The sequence below is a fragment of the Haemaphysalis longicornis genome, unplaced genomic scaffold, assembly GCF_048455015.1.
Source record: "Haemaphysalis longicornis isolate Haplotype H1 unplaced genomic scaffold, Haemaphysalis longicornis Haplotype H1 scaffold_15, whole genome shotgun sequence".
Classification (NCBI taxonomy): Eukaryota; Metazoa; Arthropoda; class Arachnida; order Ixodida; family Ixodidae; genus Haemaphysalis; species Haemaphysalis longicornis.
The window spans coordinates 8,516,780-8,543,875 of NW_027526257.1; the positions used below are offsets into that span (position 1 = coordinate 8,516,780).

The window sequence follows — 27,096 nt, forward strand, 5'->3', positions numbered from 1 at the left end:
CGGCGGGTGGGGTGCGCAGTGCGGCACGTTGATAGTTCTCGCGCTGCGGCGTCCGCTTCTTCGTTGCGGTTGCTGTGTCCGTCCGGTAGGTCCACTCCCGCGTGTGCGGGGAACCATCGGATTCTTGTAGTCCTTGTTCGACTCTTCCCTTCGGCGTTCGAGAGGATGCGTGCCGTGGTCCTGCACACTGCATTCCTGGCGAAGCTTGCGATCGCCGACCTGGAGTCGCTCAGAATCGTGTTCGTTGTCGGGCAGCTCATGGCCAAAGGTATGGCCACCTCTTCCGCCTGTCGAGCCGTTCTGGCCCTCACGCTGCCGGCATTCACCCATTCTCCAGTGGTGGCTTTCAGCACCACCGCCACGTACGCGTCGGAGGGTCGCGGTACTTGGCCGACTAAGACTGTGCTCACGCCAGCGCTTGCGCGACACGTGTGGCCGGACGTTTACGAAGACAGTGTGTGCAGTGTGTGTGCGCTTACAACCGCGGACCTCGCCCACCTCCTGTGGGGTTGTGGTGGACACGTAGCAAGCGCGGGCTGCAAGGACCTCCCCCCAGACATTTACGGACTCATGAGCTCGCCAGAATGCGAGCGGCAACTGCAGGCAGTCCAGCGGCTCGAGGCTGCTCTGGCGCAGCAGAGGCGAAAGGGGGACCCGCACCTTCTTCTTTCTGCCGCCCCTCAGGGTGGCGGAGGGAAGAGAGATGGGGACCCTTTTAGTAGCCCAGGCTGTGGTCCAGGCCCCAGTGCTTCGAGGTCTGCCTAATCAAATAGACAGGGGGGACGGCGAAGCCCTTCGTGGCCTGACCCGTCTCCTCCCGCCGGACAAATGTTCAATAAAGTCATTTCTCTCTCTCTGTTTCTCTGGAGAATCGTGCTAAGCAGCCTGTATCACTCAAGGAAAGACCAACGTCCTGCTCAACGGCTTTTATAATCATTATATAAAGCATCTTTATGTCCGTTTTGATAAGAAAAAGAGGGGGTTGACGGAGTGATTTTCGAGAGTACAGAAGCTTGAATTAATAGAAAGATATCGGATTCCAGGAGGCCTCGCTTCTGGGTGGCAGCTGGAGTGATCACGTGTATGATTTGATGCTTTATTTGAGGCTCTGCAAGGGTACGTGTATCTTCGTGTTGGCCTGTAGATGTAGTCCCAGGATCTTAATGCTGGGGATTGGAGAGATAGCCTGGCCATCAAGGAGTATTTGAATGTGTTCCTTGATGTGTCGTTTGGCGTGAGGGTGGACGACAAGGAGCGGCGATTTTTTAACGTGAAAACTGGAGGCAACACTAGGCGTACTAGAAGTGAGATGCCTTGCGTTGGTGTGAGCTTTCTTTAATTTTTGTAACTCCTAGCACACAAACAAAGCGCTCACAGGGCCGCTAGACATGCAATGGATGGTGCACAGAGCAGCGGGTGAGTTGCGTAACGCTATCGAGGGGCATTCACCGAGAATGGAAGGGTAGAACCGTAGATGTGCTTGGTGAGCACACCATCTGTATACTCGGCTTCACGTGGGCTCGTAGCTAAATCGGTAAGACAACGGGCTCTCGCTTTGTTACGCTATTAGTTCCAGGTTCGATTTCTCATGGTGCCAGTAAATTCTTTTATTTGTTCGCGGGAGTTTTCTGTTTACACCAACGGCGTGAAGGTCGCCTTGGGGTGTAAAGGTAAAAAGCTTTGCTTAAAAATCTCATGCTGCATACGAAATTGGAGAAATAAACTAACCCGGCGAGTTTACCAGAAAGATCCCAGTAAGACTGCAAGGTTCTGTTTACTTTTAGTGTACGCGTGTCTCTCACGTTCCCAGCCCACATAACGCAGGAGCACAGGGCAGTGAACTCATATCTCAATACGCCCTAAGGTGTTAAAAGTAAAGGACAAATTTGGATACTTTTTGATAAGATAAGCAGAACAAAAAGAACGCTATTCATTCATGCTTGGGCAGGGCAACATTCATTACGAGGGTTCCGGGAAAAAGCTGCGGGACCAAAGAAACAAGGAGCGCTCCCGTGGTTTTCGCAGGTCGATTAACCCTCGCACAAACCAAATCGAATAAGACGAACTGCACCTTTTCGGAAGTTTTGAGCACAAGCAGCGGTGGTTTTTAGAAGTGAAGACAACAGCCTGATGGGCAAGTGTTGACAAACGGATCAAATATTTTTACGCCGATATGGCTGGGCAGCCAAGCTGCATTCACGTGGGTGCAGCACACCTACCCACGTAAGAGGGGGTGCAGACAAGGACACCGATGACTGATTGAAAGACGTAACGCGCCGACGCATGTCGTTTGTTGAGGCGCGCCGTAGTGGAGGGCTCCGGATTAATTTCGGCCAACTGTAGATCTTTAACGTGCGCCGAAATCTCGTATACGTGGGAGTTTTTGCTTTTTGCATGGATCAGAAAAGAGGCAGCGCGGCCGGGAATCGAACCCCAATCCTCGTGCTCAGCAGAACAACGCTTTAGCCACTGAGCCACCGAAGCAGGTTAGGAACAAAACTATTAGGTTGATAAACGTATTTTTTTCGAAGTTTGCAAATAACGTGCACAAAATGCACGTGGTGGTTGGAAGCAAGCAAATACTGGCGGAGTTTGTCAGTTCGTGTGTCCTTAACGAAGGTGAATTTACCTTGCCGTCTTCCCTGACTGTCCGGCTGTGCAATGTTGTACGCACATTTGTGGACATATTTTTGTAATCCCCGCATATCCAGTTCCGAGGGCAAAGTTGCGTTATTTTTTTTGGTGGCGTTTTTGCCTGCCTCGCAGTGCTCCGACAGCAGGAACCCACACCACAGTCAGGACATATGGTCATGAAGCTCGGTCATTCTGAAGTTTAGGGGTTCCACTAATGTATTACAACAGGCTGCAAATGAGACGTTACCTGAACTACATCAGCTACCTCGTCGATGAGGTGAAAGGGGCGGCGCTTGGGTTGTGTACAGATGATGCTGTTTTGGGGTGGTACGAGACATGTAATCACAGGGTGCTTCTGTGCAACGTTTCTAGAACAGAAAATGGCCGTCTAGAAATTTATGCCTATTTGGTAGAAAAGAATTTAACCACTGGGATAGAATGTTCGTAGTGTAGGAACCCGTAAGAGCAGAGTACACAATAGCGCACACTCGTGGTGTCACATTGGACTAGAATGCAATCCATCATGAGAAAGCTTCTCGTTCAACCATCATCATAGTTAGACACAGTTGCGCATGATTTTTAGTGAACATTTCTCCAATAATAATATTTCATTTGTCTTTTAAATCCATGGTGCCGAACTGTGCTATATGCTAATAGCCGGCTTTAATTCGTGTTTCAAGATAGGTGGCAATTTATTATTCTCCGGAACTTTTATTTGTTGGATATATACTTAAACTTACCTTGGTGAAATATTTAAATGCGCGTCCTTAACAATACAAGTTAGCGATAATACGCATTCCGGCTATCGCCGAGGGTTCGCTATCCCCCCGTCCCTCTACAATTGACCAGTTTCCTGCAGTGCTGGCCATTTCCGTGGAAGCGTTTTCTTACCAAAAGAATAATACCATTTGGGCTTCCCCTCCACTGAATACCTAATGCTGGATATGCCTCGCACGTTGATGTCATTTTTATGCACACATCGAAATTGTTCGACAAGGCCTCTCACTTTAGGTTAATCAACTCTTTCACAGCTGTTGACGTCATCCTAAAATAATATTTTGCTTCATAGGCTATTTAACCAATAAAAACTACGGGCTGTGCTGACGACTTTATAAACATGTGAAACTGGAAGCCTTGTGGTCCGTTTTCTTGATGTGCTGGCACCACCCCCCTGCAGAGCGCCCTCCTAGGTTCATTCCGCTATTTCGCCATCGCCAGGAGCCTATTTACACAAGAAAGCTACGGGGATGCTTAGAGATTTTTACACCTGGGCAATCGGATGCTTTCATGGGCGGTGAGTTTTTGTGCTGTTTATTTTTATGTTGAACTCTTCCTCCACGACCGGCAACACGTGACCAGATCGCTGGACAGCACATCCGAAGATCGTACCGCTGTTTCGCCATCGCCAGAAGCAGCGTTTTCCTCCCCGTGGGTGCGCGCGCTCTCAATGCTGCTGATTTGTACGTGAGGCAGTGGCCGTCCGTCCTTGGACGCAGCTCTTTTCTTCTCTATAGCATGCTGCGGCGCCCTTTCTCACAGTTCTTCGCCTTGCCTCATCCCCCTTTGCTGTTGAGCTTCCCCTCCGCTTGAACACAACTCATGCCCTGCGTTTCATGTTAGTTAACCACGTTGTGTACAGCGACTTTTTGTACATTACGCGTTCCACTAAACCAATTAATAAACATTACCTTTTTTAGTGCGCAGGCACTGTACTTGTTATTTTGATTTGGAGTAAATATGAATGACGGAACGTGTTTACTCATGGTCAAGTAATATTGATAGCGTGCAGTATTCCTTTATTTTTAATCATTTTACCTTACAGTTCTAAATATCTTCAAAACGCATTAAGTTGTGTAAACAAAAAAAGTAGTTTTGAGCAGTTTTACTTTTAAATTAAAATACGCTAACAAAGATATGTTGCAGTATTTAGCCTTTGTAAACCCGTCTAGTGTGCTGAGCAGGTAAATTTGCTGAATAGCAAACTTTTACGTATTCTTACATTTAGATAGCTGTAAGAATAGACAACACAGAATAAAGATATGTAAAGCTTTATTGGTGCTACCCATCTTCCGTGGTTCGTTCTCTGGGTATGGTTGAATAGCAAGTGATATGTAAGCTTATTTAGGATGGATGCAGAAGCGTTTTTCGACACTGGCACAGAATTAGCAAAGCATGTGCGCGAAGCTTACGAAATTTCAAAAATTGTGTTGCGGAAAGCTTCAGTTGGACGTACTCTTTATCGGCTTTGCAGCCCCGCCAGTCAGCACTTGACCAGTCAGGGGGCAACAAGCACCGCCGGAGGCTTGTTCCCCTCACTAAACATTGTCGCTACCAGGCGGGCGCTGTTTCGACGTTTTTGAAAAGGAGTTCTCCGATCCTTCTCCTGCAAGGCTGTTTCCGTTCTTGTCATGCGAATGCGGGCTTACGATCCCTGGCTGGCGCTATTTTGTGCCCGCCAATGGGCCTTTAAAAGTGCCCATAGCCTAGTGAATCATATAGCCTTATAGGGTATCGTCGCGACACATATCCTCGTCCTTCTGATCTATTTACAGAGACGAACCGTTTTGCCTCGTAGTGCACGGATTACGATGCTAGATTTGGAGATTGTTAAGCCAAATTCGAGTCCCGTGTGCGCTGTTTTCTACTTTGGAAGTGGTTGCTACACTCGGAGCAAAATATTTTTACCCCGCATTAAATCTCTTCATGACAACTGTGTGCATTACGAACGGGATTACGGCTGGTCTCGTTCCCTTTGGGTCAATTTAGGCTAGTGTGTTTTTTTGTAGGCTTTTGCGATATCATCCCCGTTATATCGGTTTCGGATACTTTAGGCGAAGATTTTCTGGCCATCGTATGTGTGCTGATTGGTCTGTTTTGGTTGACATGGCATAGAGTTTTGGTGTCGTGTCCTCTTTTTCTAGGTTGCTTCTTCGATATCAGCAGCAAAGAGGGGGAAGATCATGCTGCTGTAGGCATATATTTGGTGTTATTTTCTTCAGAATTGGGCCTCTTCATTCCAATAAAAGTTTGTGTTGGCCGTATTTGATTTCGGAACGGGTGCTTTTGTGCGGTATAGGAAGGCTTCTGCGGCTATATAGTAACACCCGTAGCTACCTCGCATGACGTCTGGGTGGGCTGACAGGGATATGCTTATACTCCTTGCGGCAAGTTGCGAAGATGGAAATTCTAGCCTTTAAAACAAAAATGTCCGCGCTAAATATCTTCACCCTGTTTCATTTTTAACGAGGTTTCTATGCTCAATATTCCGTTATAACGAACACAATCTGGCCTTCATATCTGAAAAAGAAGATTACAATTATAGATATTGTTACCTGGCTGTAGAGCAGATGCAAGAGATATGGTTGATAACGTACAAGATGAGACAACTATCTATTTACAAGTGGCCACTGCAGAGCCCGCGATGTATGAAACGCGTGCACAGCAACTTCTTTCTCCATGATGTGTGAGCATAACGGTACGCGACACTGTTGCCCAGTTCTCTATCTTGCGGCAACCCTGTAGCGAGTATAAAAGTAAATGGGCAGTGACGCAGAGTGTATGCACGTCCTATACCACAGAGAGTGAAGATGACACGCCAGTAGGCACTGGTAAAGCTGCGACGACTGAATTGTAAATCGATTGCATCTACTTGTAAGGGGATCGGTTTGCCATCGACTATAGTTTCTGTCTTCTGTCCAGTTTCCATGAGTGAAACTCAAGCGAAAAAATTTTTCACAGGGACGAGAAAAGGAACGACACAGGCGCTTACTATCAGCTGAAAGTTTTAATGAAAACGAAAAGACATTTATACCACCCCCAGACCGAGCAACCCAGCACGTGTGCCCTTCGCACATGCGTACGGCTGTACAAGAGAACCGCCCCATTCCCTTCTCGTTTCTCTTCTCCTTTCCCTCATAACCTACCCCCTCTCCTTGAGATGTTGCACTTCCTTATCTAAAATACTCAGCGACGGGTGACTTATACAATCGGGACCCTTAATCCGGATATGGAAGGCTTCTGCAAGTTCCCTGGTGGCACAGTCTATGTGCTTAAAAGCTACTACCGTGTCCGTGAAGTGTGGCTGACAACGTGGCTTATAACCGCATTTAGAACAGTGCTGCGCCCGGTGTGTGTAGGGCTTTCCTTTCAAAGAGGAATGATGCTCTCTCAGGCGTACATTAATACAGCGGCCGGTCTGGCCGACGTACACCCGGCCACTGGACATGGGAATGCAGTACACAACATTGGCCATGCAACGAACAAACTGGAGCCCGTGTTTTATCAAACAACCTCGTGGGGGGGAATCACCCCGGGAATCGAGCCTGTTGCTAACCATGGCGCATAAACCGCCCAGCTTGTTCCTGGCCGAGAACACCACCTTGACGCCAAATCTGTCAGCTGTCTGCTTGAGGCGATGCGACAGCGCATGTACATAGGGAATGACTACCACTATTTTGCTTTGGTCGGTATCTGCTATGTGATGCGCGAACCATTTCAACTGTTTCACAAGACGCTGACAGATTGCCTGGAGGACGGAGAGGGGAAACCCTGCGTTCTCCAGCCGAACAACTTGTGCATTAAAGCTTTGTTGCGCCAAATGATAACAGGACTTGCTGACTGCGGATTTGAGACACCTGTGGGCTATCCCGTTCTTAACCAGCTTGGAATGAAAAGAGGCGAAGTTCAAAAGTGGCTTATTAGAACGGGGCGCGTACATCCAGCATGCATGGTGCCCTGGGAAACGAAGCTCGAGGTTAAGAAATTTCAAGGTGCCTTCAATTGTTTGGAGACTGTTCTATTCACCTAACGAAGGCGCTTACTAACGATTCCTTCTCCTATTCTGACATTCTTGGCAAACTTCATCTCTACGGTCTAGACCACCTTTTTTCGGATTGCCATCGACTTTGTGTCTATGAGGTGGTCTATAAGCGGGTCCGACATAATGTCTTTCGCCAATGTAATGTTTCGGGTGGTACCACTTTGTTCCTCGAACCTCTTTCTGTCCTCGCAGTTCTTTAATCCGTTGGCCTGCGTCTCCGCTTCCCCACCAAGCTTGGTAACGCCCTTGAGTTTCCCCATCAACGTTGAGTCAACCGTCTTCTTGACTCGGTTCAACCACTCTTCGCCATCTTCGTTGTTTTTTCTGACTATATGATTTTCGTGGTCCACTGTAGGTTTCGTCCACGCACCGGTAACGATGACTTTCTGATACGAATTCATCTTGACAAAAGTTTCTGCCTCGTTGAGAGGGGCTGCCGTATGCCCTGCAGCTCTTACTGTTGTCTGCGCTCCAACTTTTTCCTCTGATACTTTGGAAATGTCGCCGGTTATCGTTCCAATGAGCTTGTTGACTCCAATTTCTCCAAGATGGATCCATCTTTTGTTGTCGCGTGATTCTCTCGGGTGACCTGCCCAACGCTAGAGTACTTGAATCAACGAGTTCATGTAGCGATTTTGTTTTCTCTATTGCGGCCATAGCACGCGCTGTCATAGACATTATCGGTGTTGAAATGATTTCTTTTGTTGTTTCTTTATCCTTTTTCTGTTCTTCATCTGGGCGTCTTCGTTCTCCATTCATATCCGCTAACTTGCTTGTCCATTTCGTGTCAGAATCATTCACTTCCCTAATGCCTCTCACGTTACCCAGATTCAAGTCATAGGGTGGTTCATCTACACATTTGGCTATTAACTCTCCCGTGTTAAGGGGCCAAAATTCGAATGATTGCTTCCGGCCAGCACCTTACCGTTCCATATACAAGAACCACTGGTGCTTCCTTCCCAAGAAACTCCTTCTCCCTGACAAGACTTCTCCTCACCAATACCGTGTTCGTTCCAGTATCCCGGAGAACTGATATTCGCTCTTACCGCAGTTCGCCATCTACAACAGGCATTTGACATTCTTGTGTCGCCCGGTACTCCCTTTCTCTCAGTGTTGTCTCCTTTCCTCTGGTACTAGTGTTTTGCTTTGGTGGAGCTGGGCCGAACTCGTTCGCTTTTATTGCACAAGCTGACATCTCCTGGTTTTGAAAACGGCATTCTTCTGTTGCATGCCCTCTTCTCTTACACACCTGGCAAGTTGGAGGTGCTTGCCTCGAGTTAGAAACAGCTCGGCAATCAACGGCACGATGGCCTACGCGATTGCAAAGGAAACAGCGCGATGGAGCCCTCGGAGCGAACCTTTGTGTCCTACTTTTCTGTGCTTCTATGCTTATCGCCATGCCCTCTTCCTTCACTTTGCCCAAGTTGTTAAGCCTCTGACCTTCACAGTACTGATCTGCGGCAGTAGTCATCTCTTCAAGGGTCTTTAGGCTGCGCTCCTTCAGAAATACTGCCAACTTGGAGTTGCAACACGCAAGAAACTGTTCCGCCACCATTCGCTCTCGAAGTTTTTTGTACGTCTTTTCCGTGTTGGACATCTCCAACCACCGGTCACAGTAGCTCATAAGACGTGAAGCCAACTGTCTTCCTGTCTCCGCATCCTCTGGCTTTGCGCTGCGACATTTCTCGCGAAAACCGTCGGCTGTAAGTCTAAATCTTTGCAGTAATGCTCTCTTTACTTGTCGTAGTCCATAGACTCTGATGCCGGCATTCTTCCGAAGACACTGAGTGCTTCGCCAACCAGACAGAGACTCAATGCTGTCACCCACTGACTCTTCTCCCAACCTTGCCCTAGTGCTACTCGTTCCAAGCGATGGAGATAAGCATCGAGGTTATCTCTTTTGTCATCAAAAGGAGCCATTCGCTTTCTTGGGCAAATTTCCGGACTCTTGGACGTCTGTGGTACTGGAGATACAGGGGATTGTTCACCACTTTGGTTTGACGCACTGGCATTTGCTAAACGTAGCTTTAACTCGACCAACTCTTTCTCTAGGGCTAGCTTTTCTTTTTCTACATCCTCCATGCGCTTCGCTCTCTCTTCTTCTCGATTCGCATCCCGCACTGCTGCTCTTTCCTCTCTCCGTCTCTGATTTTCCCTCTCATACAGGTCCAATATCTCTTCTTTAGTCAACCCCAAGCTACTCGCCAATGTCATTACTTTTCGATATCCATCTCTTCTACCGCAGTAAACAGGTGACAATGAGAAAAGGGATCCTGGCCATCTGGCCAATGTTTTTGTCACGCGTCACGTCGGTAAAAGAATGGACTCCGGACACAATGGGATCAAGTTAAGATGAAACTTTAAGGAAGAAGAATGTAAGAGAAATATACAATAAAAGTGCTGGAAATACATTACATGCAAAAAAGACCCCAAATGGCCTTCAGTTCGTTAACTAGAATAGTGTCCTCTCGCACATCTATTGTCCCTATAGTTTCCTAAACGCCATTTCCCTACCGCACATTCTGTCGTTGCGTTGCACCGGATCGTTGGGGTAGCGGGGTATCCATTGTCACTGAGATGGCTCCCTAAGCGCAGCGCCGTGAAGATGGTGACGGGGCCAGTGGGGTGAAGCCACTGGTGCGTGCGTGCGCGTGCAAGCCGGTGCTGAAGCCAGCGGAGCGGAGCCGCCGTTGCCCAGGAGCACCCGCGTCAAATGCTTGCGGAGGTCAACGGGGCATTGCCGCTGGTGCCTTGCGGGTTCCCAGACCTCGGGTCCCGCCTCCTTCAGTCGCCTCGAACCACAATCTCCCCGTCCACCCGCTCTTCGTCTTCCTTCTCCTTGTTCCTCTTCTTTCTCTACCAGCTTCCAGAAATTTCTCGCTTAGTCTCTCCTTCTTCGTCATCTCCGCCCTCTTCGCACCTTGACTCCTGACAGCCGTATTTGATTTCGGAACGGGTGCTTTTGTGCGGTATAGGAAGGTTTCTGCTGGTATATAGTAACACCCATAGCTACTTCGCAATACGTCTTAGTGGGCTGACAGGGATACGCTTATACTCCTTGCAGCAAGTTGCGAAGATGGAAATTGTAGCCTTTAAAACGAAAATTTACGCGCTAAACAATTTCACCCTGTTTATTTTAAACTATGTTTCCATGCTCAATATTGCGTCATAAGGGACACAATGTGTGTTTCATATTTTTTTAAAAGAAGATTACCATTATAGATATTGTTACCTGGTTGTAGAAGAGATGCAAAAGATATGGTTGATAACGCACAAGATGAGAGGACGATCTATTTACAAGTGGCCACAACGGAGCCCGCGATGTCCAATGCTGCACAGCTACTTCTTTTGAGATCTGTGAGCATAACACTACGCGACACTGTTATCTCGTTCTCTCTTTTGCGAACACACTGTAGCGCGCATAAAAGTACATGGCAGTTACGCAGAGGGCGCGGCGGGACCACATCGGACGGATCCATGAACCCTCTACTCTTATTCGTACAGGTCACGCTGCTGACTGTCGTCAATGGGGAACCACCCTGGAATGCTCCAAACGCAACAATCCTGCCGGGATCTCCGCATGATGTCATGATCAACCGTTTTCCACGTGGTATGGTGACACAGTCGGCCCGGAGTGCGATAGCGGCGCTACCGTCGCTCGAGCATAAACCGGCTACATCGACGACAGGCTCAGAGGGCACGGCGGGACCACATCGGACGGATCCATGAGCCCTATACTCTTATTCGTACAGTTTCCTGCAAGATATGCAATGCCTCGTTTCCGTAGCGATGATAGATGTATTGTTGTCCTGCCATGCCAGGCGGTGTGTTGTTCATTACTCGAGTTCTTGAATGTTGTTCGGGGCACAGCGTCGTACCTCAGTAGCCTTTTATTACTTGATGGTGACGTCGTGGAAAACCCTGGACCAATGACCAAACCCCAAGAAGAAAAATTAAACTGCATATTTGACGCAGTCATACGTCTAGAAAAAAGCAATCCTACACTCCTCGAAACCGTGAATAAGACATTACTCCAACATATTACCATTCAAAATGATGTGGAACAGCTTAAAACTTGGGTACAGGCTATCGAAACTAAGATGCAAACTGATGCTACTAGCGGAATCCCAACAGACCATGAACATTTTTCTACCTTACAAGATAAAATAGACGACCTAGAGAATCGATCTAGGCGTTCTAATGTTCTTTCCTTTGGGTTTGACGATAAGGACCCATCTGAAGCATGGGATACAACCGAACGTCTTTTTAAAGTCTTTTGCTCGTCAAAGTTAGGCGTAACAGTTGATTCAGTGGCCCGAGCTCACAGACTTGGTTGTTTCGCACAAGACAAAAAGAGACCTATCATACCCAAATTCTTTAATGATAGGGAAATCGAAATGCTTCTTAACAAAGGACCCAATCAAAAAACACGCCGTTCAGCATCTCGCGTGATTATTCTCTGCCCGTTCGCGATACACGACGCAAGCTGGACCAATTCATGAAATCTGTGGCTAAAGAGAGAGACCGCTGCCCCCTGGTTTTTACTAAGCTCTTGATAAATAATGATGTTTACGTGTGGGACACTGTTAATGAATGTGCTGTTAGAACAAATGCTAGCGATAATGCACCCGTGATGGTTTCCCCCGTAATGGACACAACGAAATGACGTCGTTCCCACCCTGCAGTTACAATGTGTTCTTCACCACGTGTAACACGTTCCATTGCCGATCATAATCCATTCTTGTTCAGAAACATTCGAAGTGCTCTTTGCAAAACCGTCCCGCTTTCTTCAATTGTCGATTCTTCATCAGCAGCAATTATATTATTAACTGAAACTTGGCTCAATGACATGCACTGTCAGTGATAAAAATATTTTTGTTTGTGCATCAGAATTTAACTTCTTTCGCTGTGATCGGTGCCACCGAAGGGGCGGTGGCGTACTCATTGCCGTCAAAAGCGATCTTGTTGTCACCCCTATCGCAATATGCACTTTTCTTGAATGCGTGTTTCTTTCCTTCAAGTCTCCTGGTAATAATGCTATTATTGCCGTCTTTTACCGTCATCCTGATATGGGCTCCTTGTTTGCGACCAAATTTTCCCGTGTTATAAGCGATATTTATACCCGTTTTCCTAATTTCACACTTCTTATTTTTGGTGATTTCAATTTACCTGCTATAAACTGGAGTGATCTAACCATTTGAAACAATGACACTGAGGCGGACACATTTTTGCAGACTTGTCTAGACTTTTCTCTAACACCACTTAGCAGCTTTCCTACACGCTGCTCGGCAACTTCTTCTAATATTCTTGATTTAATTTTAACGAACGATCCCGATGCTTGCTCAAAAATAAAATCTTTTGATGGTCTTTCCGACCGTGTCATTATTACTGGAAACTTGATTCGCTCAGTGGTAGAAAGGATGTCAACTAACAAAATTATCAGGTGCTATTACCGAGGCAACTTTGATGGTATAAACTTAGCATTATCTTCCTTCTATGAGCAGTTCATTGATGGGCATCTCCACCGCACGATTGAAGAAAACTGGCTGCTGTTAAAAAGTAAACTTCTTGGTCTAATTGACAAATTTATACCCGTACTAACCATGAGAACTTGAAGCACGGTTCCTTGGTTTACTTAGCTGCTCCGGCGTTTGAACAATAAAAAAGCGTTTATATAAGCAGGCCGTCAAAAATGATAATTTACACTCTTGGAATAAATACAAAATATGTGATAAAGAATATCAATCATTACTAAAATCTACCCGCCGTCATTTTTTTAGCTATGATTTATCATCGATCCTTGCAAATAACCCCCGCAGGTTCTGGCGAGTTGTAAACCCTAAACGTAACCCAGACATTATCTTAAACGATAACAACGGCGTTTCAGTCCCCGATTCTGAATGCGCAGAGCTGCTAAATCAGGCTTTTACAAGTGTTTTTACAAGAGGGGACATTTCATCCGCTCCCATTTTAAATAGTTCATACGCTACAACAATGCCGGAGATTACTATCAGTGAATCCGGTATTTTGTGCCTTCTACAGAAACTGAAGATCTCTACAACAGCCGACAATATTGGCTTTAATAATAAAATCCTTAAAGCCATATCATTGAGCATCAGTCTCTTCTTAAGCGCTCTGTTTTCACAATCGTTATCTACCCGAACTGTACCTCAAGACTGGCTAACAGCTAAGGTTGTCCCTTTCTTCAAATCGGGTGACCGCTCTTCCCCGCTGAATTACAGGCCCATTTCCCTAACTAATACCATATGGAAACTCACAGAGCATGTCATATAGAGTCAAGTCATAAACTATTTGGAAAAACATAGCATCATTTCTAATTGTCAGCACGGTTTTCATAAGGGTTATTCCTGCGACACCCAACTTGCCGGTTTTGTTCACGATCTTCCCAAATCCATGGATGCCGGATACCAGATCGACGCGGTTGTTTTGGATTTCGCTAAAGCTTTGGATCGCGTTCCTCACCACAGAATAATACTGAAACTAGCACAACTTAACCTTCACCCGGACGTTCTTAGATGGATTGAAGCTTTCCTATCCTCCAGGTCCCAATCCACCTTTGCTAGGAATGTAAATTCTTCCTCTGTTCCGGTAACTTCTGGCGTCCCCCAGGGTAGCGTCCTTGGTCCTCTCCTTTTCCTTGTCTATATTAATGATCTTCCCAACTCTGTATCTTCTCAAGTTATAATTTTTGCAGATGACTGCGTAATATATCCTACCATTTCCTCTGATTCCGACCGTTCAACCTTGCAATCTGATCTGGACAAAATTAACCTCTGGTGTTCAACCTTGCTTATGTCACTAAACGTTTCTAAAACTAAGTTTATGTCCTTTACTAACGTACACTAACCGTATTCCCACTAATTACTTCTTGAATATTCCGTCACTTGAGCTCACATCTTCTTACAAGTACCTTGGCCTTCACTTTCCGCAGGATCTAACATGGCAGCATCACGTCGAACTTACTCTTGCAAGCACTAACCGTTCGCTTGGGTTGCTAAAACGTAATTTAAAACAGGCTCCATCACAGTTAAAAAAGATTGCTTTCACCACTTTAATTCGCCCTAATTAGAGTATGCTAGCGCCATTTGGGACCCTCATCAAGCCTACATCGTATCAAATATTGAATCCGTGCCAAACCATGCTGCTCGGTTTATTTTTTCTGATTATTCTTCCTTTTTCAGCATCACTAACTTGAAAAACCGTGCTGAACTAGTTGGTTTGGCCCTGCGCCGGAAACATGCGCGCTTATCACTTTTTCACAAGCTTTATAACCACCCGTCACTGCGTGAAAGTTTTTTTGAAAGCCCCTCTGCTCTCTTTTCACGACGCGATCACCCCAATAAAGTTAAACGCCTACAATGTCATTCCCTTCGTTTCGCACAATCATTCATACCGCGCACCATTGTTGAGTGGAATGACTTGCCAGCATATGTTGCCACCGAAAAAGATTCCATTAAATTCTTGCAGCTCTTGCACAATACGGTCACTAACTAGAATTTTTTTCTGTAGTTTTTACCTCTTGCATAAATTGTACCAGTAGCTTGCATACGTTGCTTTTGCTCTTACTGCAGGCTATTTCTGCATACGGTGCCACTTGTTATGTTCTCTGTTCTTTGTTTTTGTGTTATATTGTTTTCTTTTTCAGCCAAAAAAATCGGCGCAAATGTGTCACGCAAATTCTTGAGGCCTTGCGAGCTATGTTCCCAGTTTATCGGATTGTTTAACGATTGTACAACGTGGTATGGTTGTAGGTTGTATTTATTGTTTCTTCCCTTCGTTGCAACTAATTACCGGTTATAATGCGTTTTGTTTTTTGTCAGTATTTTTGTATAATGTTGTCTTGCCCCCCTCCCCCCTATGTAATACCCTGGCCTAGAGGGCCTTTAGGGGTACTCTGAATGAATGAATGAATGAATGAATGAATGAATGAATGTCCTATACGGAGGAGAGTGAAGACGGCCCGCCCGCAGGCACTGGTAGAGCGGTGATGGCTGAATTGTGAATCGATCGCATCTACTTGTAAGTGGATCGGTTTGCCATCGACTATAGTTTGTCATCTGGCCATCCCCACGTAACATCTCTGGTTGAAGTTGCTGTGTTTATCCCCATCCTGCCCCCAGCTTCACCCTGTTCCAACTTCTGAAGCGATCGCAATAAAGGGACTCTACAACACTTCCTATAACACCTTTCACTTTTCCATTCGCGCCTGAAGCACGCAGTGGCACTGCGTGATGTCCCCGTGGCAGCAGATACTCTTTCCGTTTCTCGTTTCTTTTTCTGGCTTTAGTTCCAAATGGCTATCAAATGCGTTCATTGCTGTAACTGAAGTAATGCCGGTAGATAGTCGCTGCAATGCTGCAAAGACGAAATTCGAGCGGTGGGAGAAGGCCAAGGCCCGGAAAGACAGAAAAATGCTTTGACCTTGGGCAGAACACGAGCCACTGCCACGAGCGCGAGGAGCGAGCTATGCCCGTGCACCCGTGCCCGTGAGAGCCGCCTCTATATTATCATGAACACTGGCTGTGTTGGTTGACTGCCTTCTGCAAGTATTAGGGATTCTCAAAAAAGTTTAAACCTAAGTAGCAAGGTCCATTAAACGCCAAATTATTACGTCGGCCTGCCCCACCAACGGTGAGCCATGTAAGAGAACATTTGGTTTAACAGGATAGCAAGTTGGCCGAGTGTGTGTAAATTCTTCTTGAAAATTGGCGCGGAAAGAGCGCGTCGTCCTGTGTATTTCTCTTCTTAGTTTACGTCTTTCCGCGCAAAGTTTGAAGATAAGTGAACATCTACCAACTTTGTGTTCCTTGGTAGTGATCACGAGAGACCAGCCGACCATACTAGACTCGAAGTGACCCGAACTAGACGAGGTTCCTCTTTCAAGTTCTCCAGCGTTGCTCGAATGGTTTAGAAGTTTCTTTGGGGGTTCGGCGTGCATCGCTGTTGAAGGGTCAAACTTCATCAAGATTACCATCCACATCCGCGTCGACAAGGGCATCACTGTTGATATTAATTCCCTCCTGGCCGCCCTGGTTCATCGACTGCCGCCTCGATTACCGCGATCGTCTTTGTCGAGGGGGATCGCAAGGATAAAAAAGGAAGAGAACAGTGGAGCACAGCCCTAGGCCATCCTATACCGACGACAGGGAAGACGGGTGGCGCCGAGGCATATCTGTAGCTGTGATTGCCGAATTGTGCACAGTTCGAAGTTGTTTCTAAAGAGATCGATTACCCACTAAGCATGGCTCATGTCATTTATATAGCCCGCTTGTAACAATATGTATTTTCAAGCATTAAAATTTACAGGTAATATTTTTTGCCAAACAGCTGCTAATTGGAAGTTTTTGTCCAGCAGTTATTATTCGTTTGATACATGAAGTGAAACACAAACCAAAGTTGTAGTTTTTGCGGTTTGGGTTCTTGCGCTTGTGTTTCGCAGTGGTAGTTGGAGTGAGGAATATATATGGTGCCGCAGAACCTGTGAACGTGTTTTCACAACTGCGTTGCCCTCCGTGGCTTTTGGGTTGCTTGGCCTTAGGAGTTCAAAAAATAAACAAATAAAAAAATGAATAGAAAAACAAATAAATATGCAGTAAATAAATAAATAAATATCCCCTAATCCTTAACAAACATGACGGTCGCGTATATGACCACAAGCTACCCCAGGTTCATCGATGCCGAATATTTTGCTTGTGCTAGTATTAATATTACCCACTCGTTTCGATCCATTCGAATTGGCATTCCAATGGGACACAAAACGAGAAGGCATTTTGTATCCACCAACTCAAATCATAAGGAAACATCAGACTTCATACACTTCACCTCCACGCGGACAATTACGGCCGGCATTGTAAGCCATGAAGCTTTCAACACCATGGCAAGTGTCGTCGCTAGCACTAGCACAACGTGTACGCAGCTTAACCTTCTATTATCGAGCGAAACAGCTTTACAGGCTTCACGTTTGAAAGCCTGCGTGTGTCGTGTTTCTGAAGCCCTAACCTCCTTGGGGACAACCATGAACCAACTAGCCCAGCAGCAGGGTTTATAAATTCCGTCTATTGTCCTACCCACTTGCGGAATACCGACAGAGGGAGCGAGAGAGAGAGAGAGAGAGAGAGAGAGAGAGAGAGAGAGCCTTTACTTTGTCTTTCAGAATAAGGTACTTCGGTTGAAGGAGGCCCAGAGGGCCGCCGTGACAGCCGGGTACCTAGAGGTGGTTGCAACTTGTCCCAACTCGCCCGGTTGGCGCGTCATTTGCGGCCAGAGGTGAGGGAGGGAATGAGGGGTGAGGTCTATGGGACACTCGCAGAAGGAATGGTAGTCAGTGTCGGGTGCCCGCAGACTTCACAAGTAAGGGTTGTAAATTTGGGGGTGAGTGTGTGTAAATTCTGTTGAGGGGGGGATGTTGTGTTTATAGGATGCTCAGCATGTGACCTGAGTACTGGAAGACCTGTGGCTGTAGGTTTTGGGTATCGGCGGCAGACGAAGACAACCGTGTGTCAAACGTCAAGCCCCGCTCTGGTGTTCGCTGAGCACTATTACTGGCGGTCAACCCCCAAAGTCACCACCATGGAACACTGATGGGCGATTGTACAGGGCAACTTGTTTTGTTATGGTATGACTTGGATACTAATATTGGGTTGACATACTGGTAAGTACCTTTTCAGTGATTTCCTCTACTTGCCACTCCCACCCCTTTCTGTAGCATGAAATATTAATGTTGTCCTACATTTCATGTGCTTTGTTTGGTTCAAAGAACGTACTCGTGGCTGGAATGAAGCTGAGTGAGTTAAGAAGGGAAAGGTTCCTTCAAATGGCTGAAATTGTATTTTTAATAAAACAGCTTTAGAGATCCAGCACTCTGCATTCAAAAAATGGCTATCACCCACACATGTTTAATACCACAGGCTCTCCAGCGCCTCCTTAGGGCTCTGAAGGCTTCACTCATTAGGAAGTTCCATGGATTATTTAAAAACTAGATTCTTCTGTACAAAGGGTATTACCGGCAAAGAAGCACGAAAGGCTCTGCATCTGAGAAACGAAAACTGCCTCAGGTAACGAATGCTTGAATATTGGCCTTAGGATCATAATAGCATACGTACGTCTCAAATATACACAAGGGCGTAGCCTCACTAGCAGCCTTGCTGCAACGGTTGGCGGTTTTATGTGGGCACCTAAAAAAAGTGCGTTTACGCAGGGCAGTAAAAAAATTTACGCCTCCTCGGTCTTCCCTTGGGCAGCGAAATCTTGCTTCATTAAGATTTACCCAGCATGAGTAGACGTCATGTTCCCCGAAGTCGTGTCGATCAGAAACCCAATCATCCGAGCTGTGGTTATTTCGTCAAGAAGCACAGCAGCACGATAATGCCAACATTTTCGATGATGGTGGATGAATCAACAGACTGAGGACTCTTTTGGCATAATTAAGATAAGCGAATGCTTTATATACAACTGGGTACATTGACATCAGTGAGTACACAAATGAAAAGGCCAACATCAAACTGTAGCTAGATTCTATCTCCAAGTGCTCACAGATCACTTGCGAGCCTCAACATCCGCCTATTTCGCCTCGCTCTCTTACGCCACGGGTGCACACAAACTACTCGAGCGACAACGGCCGCCGCAAGGTGCATCTTGGGGGCCCGGTAGACAGCTGTCGCCTTAATTTCCTTCAGAATTCTAAATCGCACTGTTGCCAAACGGGCACGTAAATAACAACCAAGCTTCAACGATCGAGAAGCCCTTGCCTCGGCCGGAACTATACGCTGAGACAAAAGCTCTCCTTTAAGTGCTGGGGACTTTAAAAATCGTGCCAAACGGCAACATAAATGTCGTGGCTTAGCAAAGCTTTAAACGGCACCACAATAATTACCCGTGAGACGTCCCTTAACTTCACTCACGCCGCTCTACAAAAAGTGAAACCATGGAGAAGTGAAATGCACTTAACCAAACCCTTTATGGCTTCAGAGATATTTTTGGTAAAGTTAAGGCAATGATGGTACATACTTTTTGGTTGAGCTGTATTGGTGTAGCACATCAGTGGAAACCTTTTTTTTAAATTAAACGGTAGTTTAACTCGGTGTTAGACCATCTCAGTTCGCCATCTTTGCGGCCGCAGACGGAGGCGGTGGAAGGAAAGCCGAGACGGTGGAGGAAGACGAGAAGAAGAAGAAAAAGAAGAAGAAGAAGGAGCACAAAGAGAAGAAGGTGGAGGAAGTGCTTCTATTGAGACTTCTGAACGACCCAGATTGCGGCCGAGGGGAGTGGCTCCTTCTTCCCTGGAGACCATATACAGTCCGTGCTGCCTCTGCTCTGTCCAGCAGCTGAAGATGGATAGGTAGACAATGGCTGAACAGCAACGTCTCCCATTGCTTCTTTGCGTAGTAGACGGAAACAGAGGAGGGGGCTCAGGGATACAGTCACACACCCCCATTACGTGGCGGATTGTACCTACTTCTCAGCAATACTTACATTCATCGTCGTAACGATTCGTGTCCATCAGGTGAAAACGCCTGGGATGTGAGAAGGGGCAGGATTGTTTATGCCATTGGGTAGTTTCTTCTTCTCTGGAGAACCATGCTAAGCAACCTCTCTCACTCAAGGGAAGACCAATGTCCTGCTCAACCGCCTTTATTATCATTATATAAAGCATCTTTATGTCCTTCTCGATAAGAAGAAGAGGGGGTTGACGTAAGTGACTTTCGAGAGCGCAAAAGCTTGAATTAATAAAAAGATATCGGACTCCTGGAGACCTCGGTTCTCGGTGACAACTCGAATGATCCTGCATATGATTTGATGCTTTGTTTGAGGGTCTGCAAGGATACGTAACTCTTTGTGTTGGCCTGGAGATGTTGTCCCAGTATCTTGATGCTGGGGCTTGGAGTGATGGGCTGGCCATCAAGGAGTATTTTAATGTGTTCCTTGATGTGTCGTTTGGCTTGGGGGCGGACGAGAAGGAGCTGTGATTTTTTACGTGAAAACTGGAGGCAAGAGGCTTTAGCACATTGGCATACAAGAAGTGACATGCGATGCGTTGGTGTGAGCTTCCTTTAATTTTTGCAACTCCTAGCACACGAGCAAGGCGCGCACAGGGCTGCTAGACATGTTGTGTTTGGTACACAGACCAGCGGGTGAGGTCGCGTAACGCTATCGCGGGGCATTCAGCGAGAATGAAGGGGGTAAAACCATAGATGCGCTTGGTGAGCACACCATCTGTATACCCGGCTCCGCGTTGGCTTGTAGCTAAATCGGTAAGACAACGGCTTTCGTTTTGTTACGCTATTAGTTCCAGGTTTGATTTCTCACGGTGCCAGTAAATTCTTTTATTTGTTGGCGGGAGTTTTCTGTTGACAGCAACGGTCGTGGAGGTACCCTAGGGGTGTAAAGGTAAAAAGCTTTGCTTTAAAAATGTAATGGTGCCTAGGAAATTGGAGAAATAAACTAACCCGGCGAGTTAAGCAGAAAGATCCTAGTAAGACTGAAATGTTGTGTTTACTTTTAGTGGGCGCGTGTCTCCCATGATCGCAGCCCAAAGAAAGCAGGAGCACAGGGCAAGGAAGTGATATCTCAATGGGCCCTATGGTATTAAAAGTCAACATTTGGACACTTTTTGAGAAGATAAGCAGAACAAAAAGAACGCTATTCATTCATGCCTGTGCAGGGCCACATTCATTTCGAGGCTTCTGGGCAGAAGTTGCGACAGCAATTTCACAAGGAGCACTTCCGAGTTTTTTGCAGGTCGAATAACCCTCGCACAAACCAAATCGAATAAGAGGAACTGCAGCTTATCGGAAGTTTTGACCACAAGCAGCGGTGGTTTTTAAAAGTCAAGTCAGGATCCTGATGAACAAGTGTTGATAAACGGAACAACTCATTTTAGGCCGATATTGCTGGGCAGCAAAGCTGCATTCACGTGGGTGTAACACACCTACCTACGTAATAGCTAGTGCAGGCAAGGACACCGATGATTGATTGTAAGATTTAATACACTGATGGAATGCGAGTCTTGTGGCGCGCCGTAGTGGAGGGCTCCGGATTAATTTCGATCAACTGGGGGGGATCTTTAACGACCGCCGAAATCTCGTACACACGGGCGTTTTTGCATTTTGCCTAGATCAGAAAAGCGTCCGCGCGGCCGGGAATCGAACCATCGAACCACCATTCACGTGGGTGTAACACACCTACCCACGTAATAGGGAGTGCAGACAAGGACACTGATGACTGAATGTAAGATTTAATGCACTGAAGGAATGCGAGTCTTGTGGCGCGCCGTAGTGGAGGGCTCCAGATTAATTTCGATCACCTTGGGGATCTTTAACGAGCGCCGAAATCTCGTACACACGGGCGTTCTTGCATTTTGCCTAGATCAGAAAAGCGTCCGCGCGGCCGGGAATCGAACCATCGAACCACCATTCACGTGGGTGTAACACACCTACCCACGTAATAGGGAGTGCAGACAAGGACACTGATGACTGAATGTAAGATTTAATGCACTGAAGGAATGCGAGTCTTGTGGCGCGCCGTAGTGGAGGGCTCCAGATTAATTTCGATCACCTTGGGGATCTTTAACGAGCGCCGAAATCTCGTACACACGGGCGTTCTTGCATTTTGCCTAGATCAGAAAAGCGGCCGCGCGGCCGGGAATCGAACCATCATCCTTGTGCTCAGCAGCACAACGCCTGAACCACTGAGCCACCGCGGCTATTTGAACAAAACTCTAAGGTTGATGAACGTATTTCTTATCTAAGTTTGTAAATTACGTGCTCAAAATGCACGTGGCGGTAGTAAGCAAACATATACTGGCGGAGTTTGTCAGTTCATGGGTCCTTAACGAAGGATAATATACCTAGCCGTCTTTTCTGGCTGTCCGGCTGTGCAAAGTAGTACGCACAATTGTGGACAAATTTTTAAGATCCCCCCATATTCAGTTCCAAGTGAAAGTTGCATTTTTTTATAGCGTTTTTGCCCGCATCGCAGTGCTCCGACAACTGGAACCCACACCACAGTGATGACATACGGTCATGAAGCTCGGTCATTGTGAAGTGTAGGGGTCCCACGAATATATTAAAACACGCAGCAAAGGAGAAGTTATGTGTCCTACATGACAGCTACCTCGGCGATGAGGTGAAAGTGGCGCCACCTAGGTTGCTTACAGACTATGCTGTTTTGGGGTGCTACGAGACATGTAATCCCAGGGTGTTTCTGTGCAACGTTTCCAGAACAGCCAAATGGCCGTCTAAAAATTTATGCCTGTTAGGCAGAAAAGACTTTAATCGCTGGAATGGAATGTTCGAAGTGTAGGAACCGGTAAGAGCAGCCCACACACTAGCGCGCACTCGTGGTGTCAGAATGGCCTACAATGCAATTCATCACGAGAAACTTTCGTGTTCAACCATTGTCATATTTAGACACAGTTGCGCATGATTTTTAGTGAACGGTTCTCACATATTATAATTTCATTTGTCTTTCCAATCTATAGTTGAGAACTGTGGTATTGGCTGATAGCCGGCTTTATTGCGGGTTTCTAGATAGGTGGCAATTTATTACCGTAATTACCCGATTCTAACGCGCCCCCGATTCTAACGCGCACCCGATTTTCAGGCAAAAAAAATACGAAAAAACTTGCACCTCCGATTGTAACACGCACAGAACTTTGTGAGCAAGGAAAACGAATGCGAGAGAAACGGGCGATTTATTTCTTGAAGTAATGTCACTCATCTCACTCCTCGTCGCTCTCCGCTGACGGCAACATCTCGTCCTTGGTGGCGCCAAGCGCGTTCCCGATGCCACACTTCATAACGGACGTTCAACCATGGTCGATGGGATCGTGGCCCACGCCTCGCACGCCCATCCTGCGAGATTCTCCAGAGGCGCACGCTTGAGCCGACCGCTCGTTTTGAACGCGTGGGAGCCGCTGCTGCCACTGCTGTTATCGAACGCGCAAGTGGAACGATTTGACAGTTTGTTAACGCCGATAGAAAAGCCTAATAGCCTATGCTTCCTGCGTCCGAAAAATCGTTGCTAAAAGCTTTCGCGCCACCTAGAGATGGCGATGGCGATGGGCGGAACGAAATTTCCGTTGTTTCAGCAGTTTCAGTTTCGTATCCGATTCTAACGCGCATGCGATTTTGCGACCAATTTTTCCGGGGAAAAAGTGCGCGTTAGAATCGGGTAATTACGGTACTCTCCGTAACTTTTATTTGTTGGATATATACTTAATCTTAACTTGGGAAGATATTTAAATGCATTTCTTTAACAAAACATGCTATTGATAATACGCATTATAGCTATCGCCGAGAGTTCGCTAACCGCCAACCCCCCAGAATTTACTAGTTTTCTGCTGTGCAGGCCATTTCCGAGGAACCGTTTTCTACCCAAAAGGGCAATACCAGTTGGGGTTCTGCTGCACTGAATACCTAACGCTGGACATGCCTCGCAAGTTGGTGTCATTTTTAAGCACATCTCTCACTTCGAGTTAATCAACTCTTTAACAGCTGTTAGCGTCCATCTTAAAATAATTATTTGGTTCATACGCTATTTAACCAATAAAAACTACTGGGTATGTTTAGGAATTTATAAAAATGTGAAAGCGGCAGCCTTGTTGTTCGTTTTCTTGATGTCCAGAGCGCCCTCCGAGGCTCATTCCGCTCTTTCGCCATCGTCAGGTGCTTATTTAAACAACAAAACTGCGGGGATGCTTAGACATTTTTACACCTGGGAAATCGGATGATTTGATGGGCGGTGTGTTTTTGTGCTGTTTAACATTATGGTGAACTCTTCCGCAGCGCCCGGCACCACGTGACCAGCTCCCTGGACAGCACATCCGAAGATCGTCCCGCTGTTTCCCCATCGCCAGAAGCAGCGTTTTCCTCCCCGTGGGTGCGCTCGCTCTCAATGCTGCGGATTTGCATGTGAGGCAGTGGCCGTCCGTCCGTGGACGTAGCTCTTTGCCTTTTCTAGAGCATGCTGCGGCACCCTTTTCACAGTACTTCGCCTTCCCTCATCCCCCACTGCTGTTGAGCTTCACCGCCGCTTGAAACATCTATGCCTTGCTTTTCATTTCAGTGAACGACTTCGTATACAGGGACTTTTTGTACATTACGCATTCACTAAACAAAAATGTAAACATTAGCGTTTTTTAAGTAGGGCGCAGTTGCTGGTGTTGTAATTTTTATTTGGAGTATATATGGAAAAAAAATGTGTTCGTTGATGGTCCAGAAAGTAGACAGCGTACACTAATTTTTAACTCAAATCGTTTACCATTACAGTTGTTACTATTTGCTGTACACACGCTAATGTGTAACAAAAATATTTAGCCTCCGAGCAGCACTGCTGGCTAGGCAAAAAAGTGTGTATAAAAGTATGTTGCAATATTCAGGATCTTTTAAACCATTTAGTTTGCTACGAAATTACGCTTGTATAAAAAGATGGTTTAATTTTAACTGAGAGGTTAGGTAGTCGTAGAATTACACAACGACAGAATAAAGATGCGTAAAACTTGAAGGAGTTCACAATCCCTGAGTTTTGCCGTTATAGTGTTTTCTGCTTCCCTACAGAGTGTAAGGTGTGCGCAAGCGTGTTTCGACAGCGGCACAGAATTATTGGGCAAAGTCCGGAAAGCTTTCCAAATTTTTATATGGTGTTGGGGAAAGCTTCAGTTGGACCTACTCTTTATCGGCTTTGCAGCCCCGCCGGTCAGCACTTGACCAGCCAGTACAACCTGGGCCAACCAGGACCAACTTGCCCAACCAGGAGAAGGACAACTCCATATACTTAGCCACCAGCAGTGACAGTAAGTGGGACACACCAGCAGCTCAAAACCCTCATGTTCAAGCTGTTGAAGTTGAAAACCTGCAGGAGAAAGCTGAGGAACCTGAAAATACGGGTCAAGCCGTTGTGGTAGAAAACGCGCTGGAGAAAGATGAAGAAACAGCGAAAGGCTGTGCGATAAAGCTTCCAGAGGTGAAAAGCAGAGGACGTCCTCCCAGCGCATTCGCCAACGAAAAATGAACAAAAAGAGAAAACAGGAAGGTCATATACCTTTCCAGAACTTATCATCAAAGTCTCAAGAAATATGTAAGACAATATGACTTTCAAGTTTTCTGGAAGTGCGCAATCAGTACTTACAAGTAATGCAAAAAACGTTTATAGCATACTTTTGTCAGATGCATAATTTTTAAGAACTTCTTTTAAACTTGCACTAGCTACGTCACTCTGAAAGTTTAATCTGGCGAAATGTTTTTTTATTGCCATGGCTTGTCACGTTTGTACATTATGTTCCGGATATTTTTTTTCAGTGCTCGTAACTGGCATTGCTGACAAGCAGGCTGCAGCACGTGTTTTGAATGAAAGGGGTATCCTCGACAAAAGTGATATTCTAGTGCGACCTGAGGAGTTGCCAAGCGCACTCCTAAACCACGGGGTACCATTGCTAAAGCAGAATAAATACTTAACCGCGGAAGCATGGCTGTTGCTCTCATCATCCAGTAAGAACCATTCCCTTTCTAATCGTTTATTTCTCTTTTTTCCTGCCATGTATGAGTATCTCTTCCTTGTCTGCAGTTGCTGTGAAAAAATAGGAGACATCTGGTGCTGCGCACAGTGCAAGAAGGATGATGGGGAAATAAAAATGTTCTTATGTGATCAGTGCTTGGAATGGTTTTACTGGTAGGTATGGGGTTGTGTAAACGGATAATTTACGTTCTATATGTTTTTATCTTTACATTTTATTACAGGCCGTGTGCTCAAGGGAAGAAGGAAGGCATAAAGCGTCACTGGTTCTGCATTAAGTGTTGCACTCACACATAGATACTTCCTTCATTACTTTTCGGGCAAACCAACCCTTTCATTGAGACTGTGTGCTACTCATTAGTTTGAAGACCCGAGGAGGCTTACACATTTAAAGCCGGAATTTGTTTCTGTTCTGCTAGGTGTCAAAAATCTGCTGACATCACCCTGCCACACATAAAGAATAAAACTGGTGATTTCCATTTCTTGTGGGTCGGCGTCATTTGGTCCTGTCGGGTGAGGCTTGCGAACCCTAAACGTACAAGTAATGCGGCGAAGCCACCTTTTTGCATAGTAGGCAAGTGCTGACAAAATCCACAAACGAATGGCGGGGTGAGTTCTTAGGTAGGCTTCGCGGACCCCTGAAATCCTCTCGCGGAACCCGTTGGGTTAGCGGTCGCCATTTGAGAACCACTGATTTAGGCTATCAGTCAACGTAACCCTCCATAAACGTGTTAATTCTAAAAATAGGTCTGGTGCTTACATCCAACAGCTATAATTGGAAGGCTGGATAAGAGCACCGCCATCTATGGTGGGTGTGACGCGATGGGTACTCGCGTGCATCTGAACTGCGTTGGCTATGCACATTGTTTATAGTACGTAAGCCGGGATAAAAATACGTGAAAAATATATTTTAGGTTTTTTTATACAGCTGAACGTTATTTAGGCGCCGGAAACTTTCCATCGGTCGTAAGGGAAATGGTAGGGGTGGTAAGGGTGTAATGTGGCATACCGCATGTTCACAGCTAGCAGGAATCGTAGGTAAAAAACGTTTTATCCGGTTCTATGTCTTGCTTTGCATCCATAACATCAGCTATGGTTTCTTTTTATTGTGA

General features: G+C 46.2%; 1 pseudogene; it reads left to right on the plus strand.

The window, feature by feature from the left end:
- The first annotated feature begins 165 nt into the window (after positions 1–165).
- On the plus strand, positions 166–26,281 carry LOC144165849 (uncharacterized; annotated as a pseudogene).
- Positions 26,282–27,096: the final 815 nt, after the last annotated feature.